At 35.8% G+C, this 22,775-nt stretch overlaps 1 protein-coding gene across 12 annotated transcripts in view; it reads left to right on the plus strand.

Annotated features, from left to right (window-relative positions):
• LOC111045441 (multiple PDZ domain protein) overlaps window positions 1-22,775 on the plus strand; it is a 587,845-nt gene that overhangs the window by 50,258 nt on the left and 514,812 nt on the right. The window contains exon 1 of one of the 12 annotated variants that reach the window (XM_039420681.1): window positions 3,029-3,251. The exons of the other annotated variants lie outside the window; for them this stretch is intronic. The gene's annotated coding sequence lies outside the window, so the exon portion shown is untranslated. Of the gene's footprint in view, window positions 1-3,028; window positions 3,252-22,775 lie in introns of those variants that run through there. 12 annotated transcript variants of the gene reach the window in all.

The raw sequence follows: 22,775 nt of genomic DNA on the forward strand, positions 1-22,775 counted from the left end.
CTCTTTGACCTTTTGATTCTTTGAGTTTTCTTAGTTTCATCCTGAAAATATATCGATTCTCCAGAACTTGAAGACTAGAATAGGGTACATTCCTGAACCACTTGTATTCGACTTGAATATGCCCCAGAAAAACTATTTTTGAGAATGTTATCTTAGTATTCCTTTGTACTAGTTTATCTTTGAACAACTCAGATTTTGAATAACTCTCAAATCTAATCTAGACGTCTAACCAACGGGGTGGGGTAATCAACGGTGTCTGCCAACGTTAGTTGAGATCACCCTACTTGAGCTCATATGTTCAGAAGAATGTCTTAAGAGATCTAATAAAAAATATAAATAATTATTTATTGTCAGTCATACAAATTACAAAATAACTCATAGATACACACAGACAGAGCAAATTCAGACTGAAAATAATATGCATATGCAAAGTTCAAAGAGCTTATCCGCATATGGGAGTACACCTAAAATCTCACCTTCTTGTCAAGCTATCATGTTATTTTCGTACCAATTGAATTTTTTTTACGTGCCATTTGATTAATTCAAATATTTTCTCATTTCCAGGTAAGTCTGATCGCACAGTATGCTCTTCTATTTGAGTGAAAACCATTAGAGTAAGTAACCATTAGATCAGTAATATTATAAATATATTCATGATTGCAATAAGTCTTTTGTAGAATATTTCGAACTTTTCCTCATTCTCTTGGCTTGATAACTATTGGAATAACGCTTCTGATATGATTGATCTGATAGATGATAGCAGAATATCAAACCTCAATATGTATGCAAATGGAAGTCGAAATCATCGACTACAAATATATTTTTCGAGATTGTGGAGTGACAAATATGGAGGCTGGAAATGTGGCGGGTGAAGCGAGTAGAACGGGTCGGTCGAGTGGAAGTGACATGTCGTCTGCAGCTTCAGTTCACTGCAAATGCGAATGGAGAGGTCTCCATTTTGTCACAGACGAAACAGAATTTCATTTCACCAGAATGTCAACCCTTAGACAGAAATGCCAACTACGAAAAATGATATTTGTGGTTTCATGAAACGAGAATGGCAGGATATTATTTATTATGAGAGGGAAAGGGTGGTCATCTTCCAACCATCTTATCTGATATGGATTGAACATTTACAAAAATCTAGATTTTCCCCTCTGCCCATCTATTTTCGTTCTCTGCGTTTTGCAGGATTTTCCAAACATTTTCAGAGGAAATATTGTCTTAGAATTAGAGCTCGATGTTTGAGAATCTGCGAATAATTCTCCTCTGCCCATCTATTTTCGTTCTCTGCGTTTTGCAGGATTTTCCAAACATTTTCAGAGGAAATATTGCCTTGGAATCACAGCTTGATATTTGAGAATTCCATATACAGAGAATCTCTTCAAGGGAGGAATGATCTCAAATTGGAAAGTGAAACTCATCATTTCCGCTAGCTTCAAGGAGTGTCTCGCAGTGAACTGTATTTTGCGCAGTTTGATATTTCCTGCTCTATCGAAATCAAAGAGTCAACTTTTCCCCGAGAGATATTATTTTTCAAACGATATTCGAGATCGTTTCATGATTGATAACAACCTATTTGAATCGTCTTCAGTTGTATCAAGACTGATGACAACCTGTCAAAATCGTCTCCTATTTCCAATAAAACTCTATATTGCGATGGAATTGATGTTCCAAAATAACCTGGTAAACAAAGACCCAGATGTTGTAGTCTATTGAATCTCCACCAACTATAAATAATAAATTGGAAATTAAGTCATCAACAACCTTTAAGTTAGAATGATATCAAGATTCATTCATTTATTTAATTTCACAATCACAATAACAAATTGATGATTGGTAAAGAATCAACAGGATAAACCCAAAACTGTTTCTCTCCATAATTTTGATAATAATAGTCCAAATATGGTTAAAAAGATGAACTTAGGATAAATAATGGAAATTAACTATTTTATTAAAGAAACCGTTGATGATTAGAATAATATCAAGAATAATATCAAGAATAATATCAAGATAGTGAGGTAGGGTAATAGAAAATAATCTGTGTTAACTTACAGTGTTGATATCTTGATTCACTGATAGCAAGTGGTTAAGCTTCCCAACTTTATATCCATCTGATTTTCAATAAATCATTTACTTATTAAGCCAGTTACATACACATCGATTTTTGGACAGTGTACGTTTTTTTGTCGTTCTTATAAATTTCATCTGATTGAATGGAACTTGTCAAACACATGTTTGACAAGCTATGTTCATTCTAATAGAATTTATAAGGACAGAAAAAATCGATGTTTGTGTAACTAGTCTTGCATTAAAAAGCAGTTTGTGTAATATTAGCTTATTTTTAGTAGTCTTATTGTCAGCTTTGAATCTCCTATGACATAATGATAACTGCAACAAGATGTGCAGGGAAATTTTTTAAAGTTTTTGGGATAAACATCTGAATAGTCATAACTTAGTCATGAACACCTTATCATCTATCACATTGTCATCTCTATCTATTGTAACATACATAAATAAAGACATCTAATCTAATCTAATCACATTATCGAAGTATAGTTGAGACAAGAATGATTTTTATCTCTAGTAAACTCTTGTTACGTTGAGCCATTAATAATATAAGCCATTATATGTTCGAGTGCGTGTGCTGATTTTGGAAGCTGCAAATCGCCGCTGTAGACAAGTCGAGTGGTGTTCAAAATTCAACTAATGGTTATTGTTGTATCCACTGAAGTACAGTACTAGTGCTGAGGAAATTGCAGACGTAGTGTTGTACCTTATCAGATTTCCAACAATAACGAGCACTTGGGGAGTCGGCGGGCGTAGCGGACGCACACGGCCAGAATAAGTCGTGATTATTTTTCCACTTCGCTGACAGACGCTTCGCCGGTGGAATATCTTATTTATTATCGTCGTAGTGAGGGTGGGGGTGTTCCTTGGCCTTGTAGGGAAATTTCGGGCGCCGGTGGGAAATTTGCGTTTTCCCGCTCGGCGGCTGCCATCTTGTGTGGCGTCGGTGTCGGCCATTGTGCATCCGACTGCCGAGCCGTCACGTCACGTCACGTCACGCGGCCTCCGTTCAACTCAACTTTGTGCCGAAATGTTGCCGTTTTGCCGCCTTACGATTCGCACCAGCCGCCCTAGAATGGTCGTCCAAGATCGATGACATTGCCGTGAAAAGCCCCACGTCTAAACTGTCGCCTCAACCAAGCTCCACCACCCTAGTCGACCAACTTGTTGTCCATGATTTGGTGAGTCCCATCTGGGTCACTATTATACTCAATTCAATCGACACATAAACGCACGGAAAATAGGTTTCTCAGTTGCCATTTAACAATAAAATAAAAAAGACCCAATTACAAAATTCACAATATTCACAATTCCCCTTAACTCCTCTTATCAGTATATCCTATTCCACTATCAGATAGGTATCCCATTTGCACTATATTCATAGATTTGCTGAGTCCAATCACCTGATTGCTGGTCACAATAATTGTGAATTGAAGTAATTTATAAACTCAGGGAAAATATCTTTCTCAGTTGCCATGTAACAATAAAATAGAGAATACCTAATTACAACAATGCTCAAGAAAACATAATATTCCTAACTCCCTTCATCAGTATATCCTATTCCACTATCAGATAGGTATCCCATTGCTTTGTCTCCATAGATTTGGTGAATCCATTCTCCTGATTGTGGGTCACAATAATATTGAATTTAACTCATTCATGAACTCATGAAAAATAGGTTTCTCAGTTGTCATGTAACAACAAATGAAAACACCTATTCACAACAAAGCATAATATTCCCAATTAGCCTTATCAGTATATCCCATTCCACTATCTCCAGAATACTCGGTGATTTGCCTAGTTTTGAAGTCAATACATTTTTTTAATAATTATTAAACACACATTTTTCATATATTTTACACCACGAGCAGTTAATTATTTTAACTAAATAAGCAAATTTGTTCTCTTCTTGACTGGAGTAGCCTACTTTTGAACGTCAAGCGTTCATTTTCAATAATGATTTTAAACAGTCAACTGTTGAAAATGAACGCTTGCCGCTCGAAAGTAGGCTACTCCAGTCACGAAGTAAACGAATTTGCTTATTTACTTTAAATTATTGACTGTAAGTCTTGTAAAATACATTAAAATGTGTGTTGATACAATCATTGTAGCTCGTAATGGATCGAGAAACCATCACCTTTAATTATTAAACATTTATAAATCGATAGTAGATTGTAGAATCTAGGAATCTAGATCGATAGAATCGACACTAGATTCCGTCATTATGGCCCATATTGTGCATAATCTCGGTTTAAATGGTGATAGATGAGCCAGTCATTCGTTTAAATCCGGAACTGTTACTCTATCAGTTGATATACTCTGAATGATATAGCCATAGTTCTGTGCCTGTTGTAGTCCATTTGATAATGTATAATTCGAAATTATCAGACGAAATTACGATTTTAGTAATTAAAGGGATGTGTTGGGAATTTTAGTAGTGTTTGGGTAACTACTATAGTGAGGTCCACGTTATAATGACAGTATTTGTTCAACTTTGGTTTTGCTATCCTCGTCTATCATTCGACAAAGCCAGTGGTACTATCCTTTTCTAGGTCCACAACGATGCCAATTATGTTTTTGACAGTGTAGAAATATAATTAATTAATGCAGAGAATCGACATCGCTATTCTCCTATCTTTATCCACTGCCATTATAACGTGGACCTCACTATATTGTGTATTAAGGCTGAAGGCAGTTAGAAAGAGAATAATTCATGTGTGGTCATTTGATAGCTGAATGTAGAAATGTAATTATTTGTCCTCATAGTTCATATGAACCAAATTGTTTCCTAGATACAGGGCTGCTTCCTACTCGCATTGAAATGTATTCAACTGGTTTCTAATCTGTAATTGGTTTGTAAATTGAAAATCTGTAATATAAATCTGAAGGCTCATTCTCTCAGTAAAAACCTAGTTGATTTTCTGTTTGTGTGACTTATTATCGCGCCAAAACTACAACACTGATTACTGTTGAATTTTGCATTTCGATTTTGGATAACCCCAGGATCTTATGGTCCTGTAGTAATTTGAAAACTAACATAATACTTTTTGTGTAGTTGAGAAGTTGATATTGTGGTAATTATTCATATTGAATGAAAAAGACTAAGAAATTGTCAAAAACCACAGATTTATTGATACTCAGAAAGTCTATCAGAGATTGACAATGGTGTGATAACCGTAACCGGTCTTTCTAAGTATCCATAAATCTGTGGTTTTTGACAATTTCTTAGTCTTTTTCATTCAATACTAACGTAAAAGATTCGAATTTTCTGATGACCGAACTGATGATTATTCATTTGTTCAACTAATGATTATAGACGACTAATAATTCATTTGGAAAATTTCTAAGAAACATGACGAAATTTATGTAGTGATAAACATCAAGTCAAGTTGTTTCAACTGAACGATCTGTACCTTATTTTAATTATAGCAACAGAAGAAATTATAGGTCATAGTATTACAGTGTTTCAATAAATCTTAGTGTCAGTATAACATAGTACACCTATATCATTTGGCATTGCTGCTTTGAGCACTATAATAATCTGTCTCCACAATAATTTGACGAACCCTTTTGTCAATAGTGGTGCATTTTTCATGGCAACACGAAAGCTTTGTATGTCATCATTCAATAATGAGGCGAAGCGACTGCAGTGCTGCATTTTCAATGAGCAATGCCTCAGTTCAGCGAGATTTCAGATCTGCTAGTGCCTATTCCAGACAAACTGAAACAAGTGGGACGTTGTGCCCAACATTCTCACAGCATCGTGTTTACGTTGTCGGCTGATACACAGGGAGTTTCGAGCCGTTTATCGCCCTTCTTGACGATTTCCTATACTCTGTCAAGAGTCATCAGGAAGAAAATTTAATCGAAATCGGAATCATGTTTAGTCTGACACCGTTGCAAATAAGAATGTTTAATTAGGCTCTGTTTTAAAGGTAAAAGGAAATGTGAGAGAGGTTAGGCTGCAGCTTTTAAATGACAATATGTGAATTTTATTTGTATTTGTTCCGAATACAATATCAATTCAGGATAATTCTAATGTATTTAATCTAATTTAAGTATTCATACTCGCTGGGCATTGCTGAGTGGGATTAGTCCAATATTATATCAATCCAGGATAGTTCTAATCAAACTATTCATACACGCTGAGCCTTGCTGAATGGGATTAGTTTAATTAGAACTAGTAGGAACTTTATTTTCACTATTCACTGTCACAGTTGTGTGTGAATCCACCTTGAGCTGCGTACAGACTTGAGCGCCACGAACACGTGTATTTTGTTTTTCGTCACCTGATTCTATACTTATTTTATCTGTACCTTACTGTTTCTGTAGAAATACAGATATAATCAGCTGATAAAAAGTGGAATGCGCTTGTTCGTGGCGCCCAAGTCTTTACGCAGCTGATTATATCTGTATTTGTAAAGAAAAAGTTGAACTAGGCGCACACCAGTTAGTCAAGACAAGACAAGACATGATCAGACATGTTTAGTCACAATACTTCACATAGATGCTTGTGACGCAACTCACACCGATTAGTCATTGCAATTAGACATGTCTTCATAAGCAACTATGTGAGGTATTGTGACTAAACGTGATTAGTCTTGTCTTGTGAAGTATAGCTTGCTAGTACATCTTGTCTTGTCTAGCAACTATGTGAAGTATTGTGACTAATCGTGACTAGTCTTTTCTTTACTAACTGGTGTGTGCCCACCCTAAGGCTAGGCGCACACCGGTTAGTCAAGACAATACATGATCAGACACGTTTCGTCACAATACTTCACATAGTTGTTTGTGACGCAACTCACATAGGCAACTATGTAAAGTATTGTGACTAATCGTGACGACCCACCCTAGTCTTAGGATGGGCACACACCAGTTAGTCAAGACAAGACAAGGTATGATCAGACACGTTTAGTCACAATACTTCACATTGTTGCTTGTGACGCAACTCACATAAGCAACAATGTGAAGTATTGTGACTAAACGTGTCTCATCATGTCTTGTCTTGTCTTGACTAACCGGTGTGCGCCTAGCCTTAGGGTGGACACACACCAGTTGGTCAATACAAGAGTAGTCACGATTAGTCACAATACTTCACATTGTTGCTTATAACGCAACTCACACTGATTAATCATTGCAATTAGACATGTTTTCATAAGCAACAATGTGAAGTATTGTGACTGAACGTGTCTGATCATGTCTTGTCTTGACTAACTGGTGTGTGCCCATCCTAAGACTAGGGTGGGTCGTCACGATTAGTCACAATACTTCACATAGTTGCCTATGTGAGTTGCGTCACAAACAACTATGTGAAGTATTGTGACGAAACGTGTCTGATCATGTCTTGTCTTGACTAACCGGTGTGCGCCTAGCCTTAGGGTAGGCACACACCAGTTAGTCAAGACAAGACTAGTCAAGATTAGTCACAATACTTAACATAGTTGCTTATGACGCAACACACACCGATTAGTCATTGCAATTAGACATGTCTTCATAAGCAACTATGTGAAGAATTGTGACTAATCATGACTACTCTTGTATTGACCAACTGGTGTGTGTCCACCCTAAGGCTAGGCGCACACCGGTTAGTCAAGACAAGACAAGACATGATGAGACACGTTTAGTCACAATACTTCACATTGTTGCTTATGACGCAACTCACACAGATTATTCATTGCAATTAGACTTGTCTCCATAAGCAACTATGTGAAGTATTATGACTGAACGTGTCTGATCATACCTTGTCTTGTCTTGACTAACTGGTGTGCGCCTAGCCGAAGATGCAGATTTATTAAGCATAACATCAGCTGATGAAAAGTGAAAAACGCGTGCTCCTGGCGCACTAGTCTGTACGAAGCTTTAAATGTTTCAGAGTGTTGTGATCATAATTTGTGAGGGATGCGTGGACAAAGCGTGATGGCCAGTAGTGAAGTTGTGAACTGTTGGCTGCCGTCTTAATTATTCATTGAATGAACTGGCCTGTGACTGGTGTAGGTGTTAGTGTGTGTGAGACAGAGAGAGAGAGAGAGGAGTCAAGCACTTTACTGCATTAGGGTCATCTGCTATAGTGAGGTCCACGTTATAATGGCAGTATTTGATTTACATTGGTGCTGCTATCCTTGTCAATTACTTGACAAAGTAGATAGCGCTATCCTTTTCTAGCTCCGCAATGTTGCCAGATCGTTTAACACTGTAGAAACATAATCAATTGACAAAATATTTAATTATTATTTAACGAAAATCCCAAATAAATGCTGCAAATCACCCCGAAGACCTCTGCTACTGCAGAATGCATTCTCTATTAAATTCCATCTGTGACAAAATATTTGATCTTATATCAAATCAAATTTTTTTATTCATTTAAAATACAATGAAATTACATAATATAAATACATATGAATAGGCTCCCCGCTTGGATGACAGGTCCGTGTGCAGGGAGGAGTCGCATAAAGCAAACAATATTCATTTTATAATAATTATGTATCACATCTAACAATATGGAGAAAATAAATTAATTATATACGGTAGGTAATTGAAAAGATATAATACGTAAAATTTAACAAATAAAAAATATATATATACTTCAAGTGAAACTTTGGGTTAATTTTGATAAAAGAATAAAAACATTTTATTGAGAACTATCCGACAGCAATCAGGGGTTCATTCAGCTTTAAAGCAAACGAGAAAAAACTTTAAAGAAAATGAAAAATTTGGAAAAAAGAGAACAAAAAACGGAAGATATAATTGTTCAAATATAGGGCGAAAGAAGTAGAGCGTCCGCCGCTTCAGTCCCGATGGTAAGGAGCCACACACCAGTCCTCCGTCTGTAAACAGTGACAGTGCAACGCTCACTTGGTGTTAGTTCTGGGGGAACATTTCTGTAAAGCCAGTGGGCCAGGTGAAAAGAATTTGAAAGTTGGATAGAATTACCAAGCCGGGGAAATTGAATATTTATATTTAATCTATTCCTAGTAGGGTAATCATGCTGTATTGCTGAAATTGATGATATTTTTTTTAATGAAGTTTAATAGATTTTTTATAAATAATTACTTAACATTCAATACAGGGAACTCCACAAACAGTAAATTAGTGGGGAATCTCTGATTTTTGAAAGTAAAGCCTTTATCAACTGTGCAATTGCAACAGGCCACAGAGCATTGAACTGTTTATTATAATAAACTGTTTATTTCAATAAACTGTTTATTTCAATAAACTGTTTATTATACAATCATTGAGAAATATATTTTCTTGACGGATCAAATATAATTGATTATTTTTATCAAGAATGAACACATATTTTACATGAGATATACCGCTATCTTCAATAGAAGGCAGTGCCAGGGAATCGGCAACACTGTTCTCTTATCTTTCTCCACTGCTATTCTAAAGCCGTGTTCACACTGAACAAATTTTCGGCAAACATGTTTGTTGAGGTGCTCTGGGACAAACATTTTAAAAAGTTTGGACAATCATTGTTTGTCAAACAAAAATTACTGTTTTTCCAAACATTTTTAGTGTTGACAGCTGTAAAACATAAAACCTATTCTTCCCACTTACAAATGTTTTGTTTGGTGACGCGTCCACAATGACCACGGGCAAACATTGTTTGTCAAACATAATAAAATTTGCCCAAACTGTTACAACAAAAATTTTTGTCGAACATTTTTTTTAGTGTGAACACGGCTCAACGTGGACCTCACTATAGGAGAGCAGCATAGTTGTCAAGTTTCCATTTCCACCGCCTTCTTAGTTGATAGTATTAGGCGTATCCTGGTAATCCCAGGATTTCAAGATTTGAAAAGAGATTATTGACAAACAGTTCGTAATGGAAAGTGAAATTGAAAAGTATTATTCAATCATCTATATTTTAAAAGCGAAATGGCACTCACTGACTGACTGACTCTCTCACTCACTCGCAGAACTAAAAATCTACCAGACCAAAAACGTTCAAATTTGGTAGGTATGTTCAGTTGACCCTTTAGAGGCCAACGGATTCAGAACGGATATGGAAAAATTTCCAAAGATACGCCAAAAATCTGCGTTTTCCAGCGGTTTTTAGCGTTTTCTCAGCTTTATCGATAACAAATGGACAGAAAATGTTCAAATTTAGTACAGAATCTCAGCTAGGGTGTAATAATTTTGTGTTAGAAGGAATTTGAAACAACGCCTAAGATACGCCCAAAATTAGCGTTTTTCCAGCGATTTTTTTTGCTTATTCTCAGATTTATCGAGAACAAATAAACAGAAATTGTTCAAATTTAGTACAGAAGCTCAGCTAGTGTGTAATAATGTTGTGTTGGAAGGAATTTGAAATAACGCCAAAGATACACCCAAAATTAGCGTTTTTCCAACGTTTTTCTCAGCTTTTCTACGTTTTCTCAGTACTTTGACTTTCTGATAGAATGAAGCATGCTCAAATGAAAAATGCAGGCGAGTGAAGCGAGTCCGCTGATCTCATTTTTGGGCGATCCAGTCGGGGGTACAGGGGACGGAGCCCCCTGGTTAGACGGATATGGCGAGCGAAGCGAGTCTTTAAGAATGAAAAATACTTGATTATTTAAAAGAAGAATGAACAGTTAATATTCCATCAGATATACCGGCATCGGCTATACTCTATAGAACGCAGTGGCAAGGCAGAGAATCGGTATCGCTGTTCTTTCTCCACTGCCATTATAACGTGGACCTCACTATAGGTGTGTGTATGAGTCAAGGCCCTTTACAGTAGTCGGGTCATTTGCTAATTGTCGCTATTATTGAAGCGCCCATGCTGGCTTGGCTACTTTTGCCCCAGCAATAAATTAGCCGATCGTCGATTAGACAAAGCGAGCAAACAGTTTCGAATATCAAATTGGCCGTTACTCGTTCACTGGGGACTTTCTACATGGCGCACTCTAGTAACCCAGTCGCTCATTACTCCTAGAGAACCTCTTGGCACATGTTATCTGTGTGCTGACACACTACCTCTGTAAACAAAGCCATAGTGCATTCGTGTGACGTCAGCACAGGAAGGGCTCCTACACCAATAGAAACACTATAGTGAGGTCCACATTATAATGGCAGTGTACGATTGACAATACTGTTGCTGTCCTTTTCTATCATACAACAAAACAGATAGCACTATCTCTCTCTCGCTTTGCAATGTTGTCTATTTGCCAGAATATTTTATATATACTTTTGACAGTGACTATACAAAACTGAACAAACCATATTCTCAGCCGCCATTTTTTTTCTTCATTCTATCAAAATACTTGAGTACACAAGTCGTATAATTGATTTAAATGTATTTTTGAAACAATTAAATAATTTTTAAACATTACCTTATGAGAAACACAAATTAAAATACCTGAAATGACATTTTAAAAGTTGATAACTAACCATCCCAGACTTCATCCATGCTTAAGTTAGCCTACCCGTATAGGTTAGACTTACTCGTACCGGTATAAATAATGAAAAGTTATTTCAGAATTTATCCATTGATGACATGAGTTAGTTAGGAATGGGGACTTTTGATATTTTCTCCTCCCAACTAGTCTCAACAAAGCTGCAAAGTCATAAAACATTTCCTCCAAATTCCTTTGTCAATGGTAGATTGTTGCAAAACTGGAAATTTCACACTCAACACTAAAGCCGATGCAACAGTTGTAGGGAATGCGTGAAATAATACATCAAATTGAAGATAATTCAATGCTCTATAAGCTTATAATCAGCATGGATTTTTTCCATCAATTTTTAGAAAGTTATAAGAGCTAAAATATAAAAAAATGAGGAAAAAGTGTTTTTCAAAAATTTTACACCTTCAAGAGCGGATATCTCGAAAACTAGAGGAGATATAGAAAAAGTTGTGAGACGAATATTGTAGGAAATTATGTATTCAATTCTGTATATAACAGTTATGTCCGTAAGATACATAGTTGTCGAGTTTTCTCTAAGGCTACTTTTAATATAAATCTCAGTACCCTTTTAAATTATTTTATCACAACATGTTATAGTTGTCGAGTTATATGCGAGGAACCATTAAATGGTACCTTTGAACCACCCCCACCCCCTTAGCACAGGGGGTAGGGGTAGGGACTTTTGATATGTTTACCTCCTTACTACCCTAAATAGAACTTTGGGGTCAAAAATTCAAAAAATGTTTTCCAAACTTTTCCCTCTATACCCTCTTTTGAGCATTCATTGTCTGGAATAAATTGAGAATGAATATTTTGTTAATTAATTATATTTCTACATTGTTGAGAAACTACCTGGCAACGATGCAGAGCTAGATAAGGATAACCCTGTCTATATCGAATGATAGACAATGATAGCAACACCAATATTAATCAAATACTGTCATTATAACTGTGGCGAATCATATGATTGCCACCGCTACCTGTGATGTTTTCAACTAGCATAGTTTGTTTATCACTTGTAACAGTTTTTTTTTCATATTAATTTATCAAAAGTTCAATTTTGTCATTCAACATTAAAATCAATTCATCATTCATTTAGTTCCATTTATTCAATTTAAACATGGGAATCATCAAATCAAATTAAATTCCTATATTGGTGACCCCAATAGTAACTTGGAACTTACTATAGCAGCTTAGTCGCTCATTATTCGTAGAGAGCCTCTTTGCACATGTTATCTCTGTGCTGACATTGTTAGACCCTTGTTCGCGTCAATCGAATGGCAAAACAGACAGCAGAACGCTCCAATCCTTTTTATGGCCGATCGTTCATCACATGTCGAAGTTGAACACTCTCATGGCCATTTCCATGTGTCATAAATATCAAGACATGCCTTAATTATCCATTGTTATCCTGTAAACTAATTTTTGTTGTTGCTAATTAACAACATTTGACAGTATTGTACATCGAACCTGCTTGATGTTTAAGGTGGATTTCCACATAAATCAGTATCAGTGAAGGTGTCCGGTACTGTCAGATATTATTATCATGAGTTCTAGTAGGCCTTTTCCCACTCAGCCCTGAATATTCCCATTTTAGTGAGGTCCACGTTATAATGGCAGTATTTGATTAACATTGGTGTTGCTATCCTTGCCTATCATTCGACAAAGCAGATAGCGCTGTCCTTTTTCAGCTCCGTAACGTTGACAGATCTTTTCTAGCTATGTAGAAATATAATTATATAAATAGTTATTTGTGCAACTATTGCGCAAAGTGACAGTTTGCTGCACCGAAAGAAACGTCTACGCCCGAGCCGTAGACGAGGGCGGAATGGTTTCTTGATTGCAGCAGAGGAACTTTGCGTACTTATTTCACATTAAATTTTTCCTACAGTTACCATTGAATATGAAAAGTGGGTAATTATGGGTAAAATTCCCTGAAATCCATCAAATGTTTTTCTGTGTAATTTTATTATTAATAAATAAAATTGAATAATGTAGTAGTAAATGAATGAAGGCGGCTGAGTGCTGAATGTGGTGGCTGTCGCTGTCATCGTTGTCCATCGTTATTATTATAACGTGCACCTCACTATACCACAGTCACTGTTACCAACTTCATTTTGATTTTACTGCACTGGTGCTCCATATAACCTACTAACTATTTTGCGTTGCCATGTTGCAAATCTGGAGTGCAGAAAAAAATTTTCCCGCACTAGAGCGGAAAAGTGATTCTTTGCGTTCTGTAATCAGTGCAGCAATGGCCACTTTTCAAGGTAACTAGGAAAAAAATTAAACCCAGTAACGAAAATTCATCATTTAATAATTGAGAAATACATTCTCTTGACGAATAGAATATCCTGTACTATTAAATGAGCAATTTATGTTTATATATGTATAGATGTGTTTGTTTTTTTGAAGTGTGAATAAATTGTTATTTTGGTCAGTGATAGCAGCATAACCTAGATTTTGATTTGGACTTTAGTATAAATTTGAAAAGGGACTGTTTTGAGTATAAGCCTGTTGTGCCTCCTCATATAACACTGTAAAAATTATTGTACGACTGAGAAAATGAATAAATAGATATGAACTATAAATTCAGTCTTTCGTTACAAATTGTATATGCTTTTACACTCCAGAGCGAAGCTCGGTCCCCTGATATTAATTGATTATTTTAAACAAGAATTAACCGTTGACATTATATCAGATATACCGGTATCAGTTATTCTCTATAAAAGACAGTGGCAAGGCAGAGAATCGGTTACGCTGCTTTTTTCTCTCCACTGGCATTGTAACTTCGTCCTCACTATAGAATAATTCAAGTTCAATAGAACAATTCTATTTAGTCCCTCATTATTGGAATGTGGAAACTCAAAGCTCATATACAAAAATTGAATGAAAAAGGCTGGTTTAAACTTAGTTTATCAGAGATTGACAATGGTGTAATAACCAAAACCGGTCTCTCTTAAGTATCAATAAATCTGTGGTTTTTGACAATTTCTTAGTCTTTTTCATTCAATATGAATAATTACCACAATATAAACTTCTCAACTACACAAAAAATATACAAAAATTGTTCTAACTGAGTTAGCACTCAGAATTCGGATGTAGAATTAGTTCTAATTTCGTTTGCATGTTTCGCGTGGCCAGTGATTGTCGCATCCAATTAGCAAAAGTAAGCAACATTTTCGAAATTGGCTGTGTGGGAAGTTTGTGAAAACAAGCTGTGTTAGCGAGGCCTTGTATGAGCTGCTCTTCAATATTGAGATCCACCCATCTCATCCTCTTCCTTTCCCTCACTATGACCTCATTTCTGGCAACGCCTCATTCGAAAATTGCATGAATCAGCAATAGAAGTTGCTTCAGGATGTGCAGCATAACCATTGCATTGAACAAAAGTAATCATTACTGATTACTATAGAATGTTCATCATTGAAATCGATTTTGGCTTCCGTACGAGCGGATTCCTGCCTATATCTCGGTGAATAATTTGGATGTGATGGGAAACACTACTTCATGATAGTCGATCTAATTCCTTCCGGCGATATGACGCTGGTGTGTGTTACAATTTTGAATTATGATTAGTTATTTATAACAATCTGATGTCCTGTGTCATCATCAATAAACCCTTGTTTGGTCAGTGATAATGGAGGAAACTTCCATGCAGGAAGTAATATATTGATGATTCTACAGTCAGAGACAGCTTCGGCCTAATTCTCCCAAGCAATTTTCTAATAACCATTATTCTTTATTTTCATATTTTCTACAAGTTAATGATTTGTTTTTGTGAATTAGTATCGACTAAATCAATTCATTTCCGTATAAATACATCATACGAAACCACATACGAAACCATACGATTCCCAATTATCAGGCTTCAGATACAATTTAAACAAAAAATCTCAAGTGAAAAAGATTGAGCATAAAAATCTCTACAATTAATGCTCAGTGACATTTCCACCTAAAATTGGAAATTAGCTCGAAATTCGAGAAAATGTGTTTATTCAATAATGCAAACTGTTGGCAACTGCTGATTTTATTAAAAATCATTCACTATGAAGAGATAGCAGACTTCGTGTGTCTCCAGCGTTATTGTCCTGTCACCAGCTGGCAGATCTTTGAATAGTAGACTTGAGATGCGCGTGTACACTAGCGTCAGGTGTTCAATTTTCATAACGGCGAGGAAAGTTGTGTGAGTGCGCCACACCAGATTTTTATTCATTAGAATACGAGAATGAATCTCTTATGCAGTATTCTGTTCTGAAACATAAAAGTGTCATGGTGCCCGAGGCTCATTCCGATGTTGACGGTGAATGAGAACTTTGATACTTTGGCAAAATGTTTTACAAGTAATGTTAGAAATATATTCCAAGTTGGGGTGGGGTGGAATGTTCAGGAAGTTGGCTGGCTTGCGTAACGTTGCCCTCAGTTGTGAGTCAATATGAAATTGAACTCTACAAGAAGTTGTGTGAGATGGTAACTTGTATGGAAAATAGCATTGAGGTCGCTGATGTGCCTCAAGCGAGAATTGATAGGAGGGTAATCTTGTGGAAAGCGACACATTTGCTGTAATATTCCTCTTCCCCCTCTTCTTCCAGTTACGCATTTTCGGTTCTTTCTATTCATCTTCATATTCAGCTACTTCAAGTCCCCAGCTTCTTCTGAAAAGAAGAATTACTCAAGTATTCAAAAAGTGTTTTCATGTTGGCATAATCAAGCAATTGGAAATATTTGAGTAATTCTCATTTTTTCCCCTACCAATTTTTAGTAACTAGGGAGTAACTACTTATTCATCTACTTAAAAGTGGAACTTTTCTTTCAGGGAAGTAACTACTTTCAATCACGACTTTGAATAGTAGATGAATAAGTTGATAATATAATAATAAAAATTTATAATAATATAAATTCCTGATTGGTACAGGAATATATAATGTTTTGATAGTAGCTCTCATCGAATTTCCATCTATGGTGAAGTCCACGTTATAATGGCAGTGTTTGATTAACAATGGCATTGCTATCCTTGTCTATCATTCAACAAAACTGATAGCTCTATCTCTTCCTCGCTTTGCTCTGTTGTCAGATCGTCTTTTAACAATATAGGATTAATAATTAATTAAGGCTGTGCAAAGGCTAAAATTAAACTTTCTACCGGTGATATTTTTCAAAGTTTTTCGATTTGTATACTATCAAGCTATCAAAATTAAAAACGTTTTGTCAAAAAAATTTTTTTTTTCGATCATTACTTTTGATATATGAGCGCCTAAATTTTAAATTTTTGTGCTAGAACATTCAAGTTCGGTGAAAGATAAAACTATGAGATTTTAAGGATAGATTGATTCTTCATGGTATTGTTGATCTAATAGAACAAAATTTTTCTGAAAATATAAATCTTTGAAAAGTTATTCAATTTACCAAAAATAACTCAACTAAAAGTTATTTTTGGTCATTTTTAGTAAATTGAATAACGTAAAAAAGTTATTTTTGTTCATTTTTAGTAAATTCAATAACTTTCTCAGAAAATTTTTGTTTTATTAGATCAACAATACCATGAAAAATCTATCCTTAAAATCTCATGGTTTTATCTTTCACCGAAATTGAAATGTTCTGGCACAAAAATTTAAACTTTTGGCGCTCATTATCTCAAAAAGTATTGATCGAAAAACAAAATTTTCCTGAGAAAACTTTTTAATTTTGATAGATTGATGGTATACAAATCGAAAAACTTTGAAAAATATCACCAGTAGAAAGTTTATTTTTATCCTTTGCACAGCCTTAACAAAATAATATTATTTCATCTTAATTATGAAAATTCATTATGAAATTATTGAAAAATATAGTTCCTTCCTTATAATATATAATTGATTATTTTAAACGAGAATGAACAGTTAATATTACATCAAAAAAACCTGTATCAGCTACCGTCTATAGAAGGCATTGACAAGACAGAGGATCGGCAACTTTGTTCTCCTATCTTTCTCAACTGCCATTATAACGTTGACCTCACTAGTACAGTTGAGTAAAGTGACAGATTCCCATGTCTAGTGTGTGGTGGAGGTGGACTTTTCCCTATGTTACACAGTACTTAACAAACATTTACACAGTACTTGTTGATAACAAACATGTATGTTGATAATAATAATAATAATAATTCTGGAATCGAGATGTGCTTCAATCGATTTTGAACTTGCTAACTTGCTTGGTATTCTATAGAACGAACCATTCAGGAGAGAGGAATGCAGTTACAACATTCCTAGAATGCCAGAGCTCACGATAGAGACATCAGTATTTTCCAATCATTGAATATCTCCATAATACTTAGATCCCAGTTTTGAATACATGATTGATACTTAAAACTTATTGATACTTACATGATTGAATAGGGGTTTTAAAACTTGAAGATAATTTGCGTAATACAGTATATGTTTAAAAAATTTCAATCTAGTCAAATCTAAATTTTCAATTCTAATATGAATATTATGCAGAATTTTTCTGAAAATCAAAATTGAACAGTCTTATTGAATGATATCATGATTGAAGTTAATAGTAGTGTGCTTCAGTAGTCCTTGAACCCGATACCCGATTCAATAACATGGATATTTTTAAATAACATCTATTAACCAAAACATCTAAATAACATTCATGTATCAGTTTCTCTCCCCCATTTTCACTATTTTTCATTAAATCATGTATTTCATTCAGTTTTAATTTTCAAACGGCTTTTTCGAATGATAGAGTTTCCAATGTGCATGCTGTATCATCGCAGTGTACAAACAATCACTTTTTGTGTAGTTGAGAAGTTGATATTGTGGTCATTATTCATATTAAATGAAAAAGACTAAGAAATTGTCAATAAACCACAGATTTATTGATACTTAGAAAGACCGGTTTCGGCTATTACACCATTGTCAATCTCTGTTTAACCGAAACAGGTCTTTCTTAGTATCAATTTATCTGTGGTTTTATGACAATCTCTTAGTCTTTTTCATTTAATATGAACATACAATCTGTATGTAAAAGCGAAATGGCACTCACTCACTGACTGACTCACTCACTCACTCGCAGAACTAAAAATCTACCGGACCAAAAACGTTCAAATTTGGTAGGTAAATTTCGCAATACGATATGATTCAGTTGGCTCTTTAGAGGCGCACTAAGAAATCTTTTGGCGATATTTCAACTCTAAGGGTGGTTTTTAAGGGTTTAAAGTCCGTCTTTTAGCATGTATATTCTTCTTATTCCAATATTTTAATTATAATTGAAATGTCCATACCTTATGTTAATATAGAACTATAATCTAGAGAGAGAGAGAGTACCTCTTCGAATCAGTTGTTCTGGTAACTAAATTAATAATTTTGTCAGGTTGGCATTAAGTTGAGTTGACTTTGTTAGGTTGGCACCAAATTGAAGATTGAAATGCATTTATCGCGGAAAAATTGATTGGGCACTGCTACTTCAATCAGAGCTATCCCTGGGAATATTATATTACTAGCCGTCCGGCTCACTGCGCTCACCATATCCGTTTAGCCAGACGTTTAGTCTGGATCGTCCTAACATATGATAAAAATGCTCAAATGAAAAATTCAGGCGAGCGAAGCGAGCCTGCTGATCTTATCCTTGGACGATCCAGTCGGGGGTCCAGGTGGCTGAGCCCTCTGTCTAGACGGATATGGCGAGCGAAGCGAGCCTGACGGCTAGTCTATAATATAATGAAGGAAAGAATTGGCGTACACACGTACGGGATAGGAAATTCGGAAATGACGCATCATCACGTCTGAACTACTGGACTGATTAACTTGAACTTCTGCAATTATTGCATATAGATTCTTAATTTACCGAGGATGGATATAGGCCTATTTTAAATTCTTCAAGATTTCACTAGGTCTAGTTTTCAGTTTGTCAAGTATTAAATTAGTCCCTTGCGGAGCACGGGTTTCCTGCTAGTCTTTAATATAATGAAAGAAAGAATTATTATTATTGGCTTATACACGTACGCGATATGAAATTCACGAATGTCGACGCATCATCACGGCTGAACTACTCAATTGCATATAGATTCTTAATTAACCGAGGATGGTTATAGGCCTGTTTTGAATTCTTCAAGGTTTCAGTAGTTCTTGTTTTCAGTTTGCCAATTTTTTAATTTGAACCTTGCGGACCACGGGTTACCTGCTATAGTGAGGTCCACATAATAATGGCAGTGTTTGATTAGCAATGGTATTGCTATCCTTATCTATCATTCAACAAAGCGGATAGCGCTATCTCTTTCTCGCTTTGCTCTGTTGCCAGATCGGCTTTCAACAATGTAGAATTGATAATTTATTAACAAAATATTTCATCTTAAGTATGAAATTATTAAAAAATATAATTTCTTGCTTAATAAAATATAATTGATTTTTTTAAACGAGAATCAACAGTAAATATTACATCAGCTACCGTCTATAGAAGGCATTGACAAGACAAAGTATCGGCATCTTTTTCCACTGCCATTATAACGTGGACCTCCCTATAGTAGTGAATAAATTTACTATGTCAAGATAAGAATAGTTATTAGTGTGTCAGTACTGTACTGAACTGTACTGCAAATAAAATATCTTTCAGCAGTCGCAACAAAATAGCACCTTGTGTCTATATGTATCTAACAGAACAGTATTTATAAATATGATGATGCTTTTGATGCATTGACATTTTGACATAGTTGTTGGGAGAGGCGCACTATCATTTTGTGCAGTGACCGCCAGCATACAAAGAGTGGCCCATCATCCTCTTCCCGACTGTGCTGCTGATTTTGCCGCCAATTACTGTTGGCCCTTTGTGTAGTTGCTAACGGCTCACCATTTAGTCGACACACCATTTCCATGTACAAAAGCACCGCACGCGTCAAATGGGAGGTGCGTCTGTGGAGGGTAGCAGGGTACAGCCTCCCTATGATGGATCGCCCATGCAATTATATAGCTCTTTGTCATCAAATTTCCCATCAGAATTTGTCTAGAGATGTAACGCTGGAAACAGTGTTAGGACAAAGTTTTGTAAATGTTTGTTTTGTTGTAGGAGATGAACATTTGAAAATAAAATCATCCATTGAATAATAGTCTACAAGCATGTTAATTCTACATTAATATAAATCACAATATGATAGATCGTCCATGCAATTATATTGCTCTTGGTCATCAAATTTCCCATCAGAATTTGTCTAGAGATGTAACGCTGGAAACTGTGTTTTGTTAAAGTTTTGTACATGTTTGTTTTGTTGTAGAAGCCATGCAATTATATTGATTGCTTTGCCATTAAATTTCCCATCAGAATTTATCTAGAGATGTAAGGCTGGAAACAGTGTTGAAAGTTTTGTACATGGTTTGTTTTGTTGTAGGAGATGGACATTTGAAAATAAAATCATTCATTGACTAATGGATACAAGCATGTTGAAGATGATTAAACAAGTGATATCTATCACTTTCTCTGATATCCTCCATTTTTGTTAAGTTCGTGTAGATCTTTGCAATGTGGGGTGGAAGAAAAGTAAGCCCTGTGTGTGTGTATGCGGTGAGGAAGTGTTGAGATGTCAGAAGTAGCAGAGCAGATCTAGAAGGCATGAAGCGCAAAGCGTGCTAGTGTAATGGTGTAGCCGTAGTGAGCGAGTAATAACGTTCGTTTGTTGTTTACAGTAGCGTTCTGCTCCGCGTTGGAAATAGCTCGACGTTATTTTGACAAGCGAGGTTTTTACGCTCTCTGCCTTTTCTCTCTCACTCTGCCTTCACTTTATGTTTCTCTTTCTCTCTCTGCGGGTGCAGGGGTGGCGGGGCCGAATTTATGTCCAACACAACTTGAATATGTTGCCCGAGTTAGTTTGCTTCCAGAACTGAAAGCCTTCTCTGTAGTGAGTCCTCCCTCACCTTTCCCTTACCCCAACCGAACATCCCTCCACTACAAATACCACAGCAGACAAAAGCTCTTAGCGCAAACCAGACAGACTAGGGCCAGTGTCACCTCTAAATGCTCTAGAAGAAAATTGGATGGTGGAAGGGGAATGCTGTTCCAAACTGAAACCAGTGAATGTGTACTAATCACTATGATGATCAAAGTGAGGAATTTAGAAGTAAACATTGTGCGGTTCTTGCCTGCAAAATAATGATTGCTCTACTTCGTAGTATATCAATAGTTATATTGAACAAATTCCTCTACCTATCAATAGGTAAATTTCAATTTAAAAAAAATAAAAATTGAATTAATTTAAATTTCAATTTTAAATTTTATCAATAGGTATATTGAAAAAAAATAGACCTAATCTCAACATTCAAAGTAAAACCACAGAGAAAGAAAAGATAGTAGAAGAAGTTATCCCATGGTAATGGGTGTTTGTGTTCCAATTCCCAAATGTTAACTCAAGCTGATTGTCCTAATACTTTTTTCGTGAAGCTATGTGACGTCCCAATGTTAACCTTCCGGCAGTCGCGCTGTTGTAAAAAGTACAACAGTGTCAGTTTTTTTGCTGCACATAACTATTGAATGGGGTGGTGTTAGTGAATGAGTCACCTATGCATTCCAAAACTTTCTCCCCATCACTCCACTGAGTTGCAGTATCAACCGAGCAATGGTTCAGTCTTTAGGTGCCGTTTTGTCGCGACAGTGCATAAGATAGGGAAATACTGTATACGGGGACTGTAAACAAACCAATAACACAGAATTGATGGCTTTGCTTGATGTACCTTATTAGGCTATGAAATGGTAATCATCCAAATGTTCATAGGAGTAAAATAATCCAAGAAGATGGAAAAAGTAATTATACAATTAATTAATATGTTTTGACAGTAGAGTACATAACACTAGGAAAATTTGATGTTGTAAAAAGTACAACACGCGACTGCTCGTGTGATTGAGTTTTCCATCTAAAATAAAATCGTTCCATTAATCAGTCTTTTCTAAACAAATTGAAAACGATGGTCATCATGTTGGAAAAGGTGGTTTGAATTTCTTTCATCTTGGATGATGTCCAAATCAGCTGTTTGCGTGGGCGATTTAATAAGATGATCAAACGTCCTTGGCATCAGCGGGATTCGAACCAGGTGGTGAAAGCAGACTGAAGATTGTAACGGCCGAGACTACTAGATCAACCGGCGAATTTTGAAAATAAATTTCCGTACTCGTAACTTCACTGCAAATATTGTGTGTACTGTAGATAGGAAACACCGCAGTTCTTTAACCTTATTATTGAAAGATTAGCCCGTTTTTAATACTATGTTTAGGAACAACAAAAGTTTACATCCTAGGCATGAACTACCTCTTCTCACCATTGTGAAATGATTCAGATCCTGTTATATCGTA

The sequence above is a fragment of the Nilaparvata lugens genome, chromosome 2, assembly GCF_014356525.2.
Source record: "Nilaparvata lugens isolate BPH chromosome 2, ASM1435652v1, whole genome shotgun sequence".
In the NCBI taxonomy this organism is placed as follows: Eukaryota; Metazoa; Arthropoda; class Insecta; order Hemiptera; family Delphacidae; genus Nilaparvata; species Nilaparvata lugens.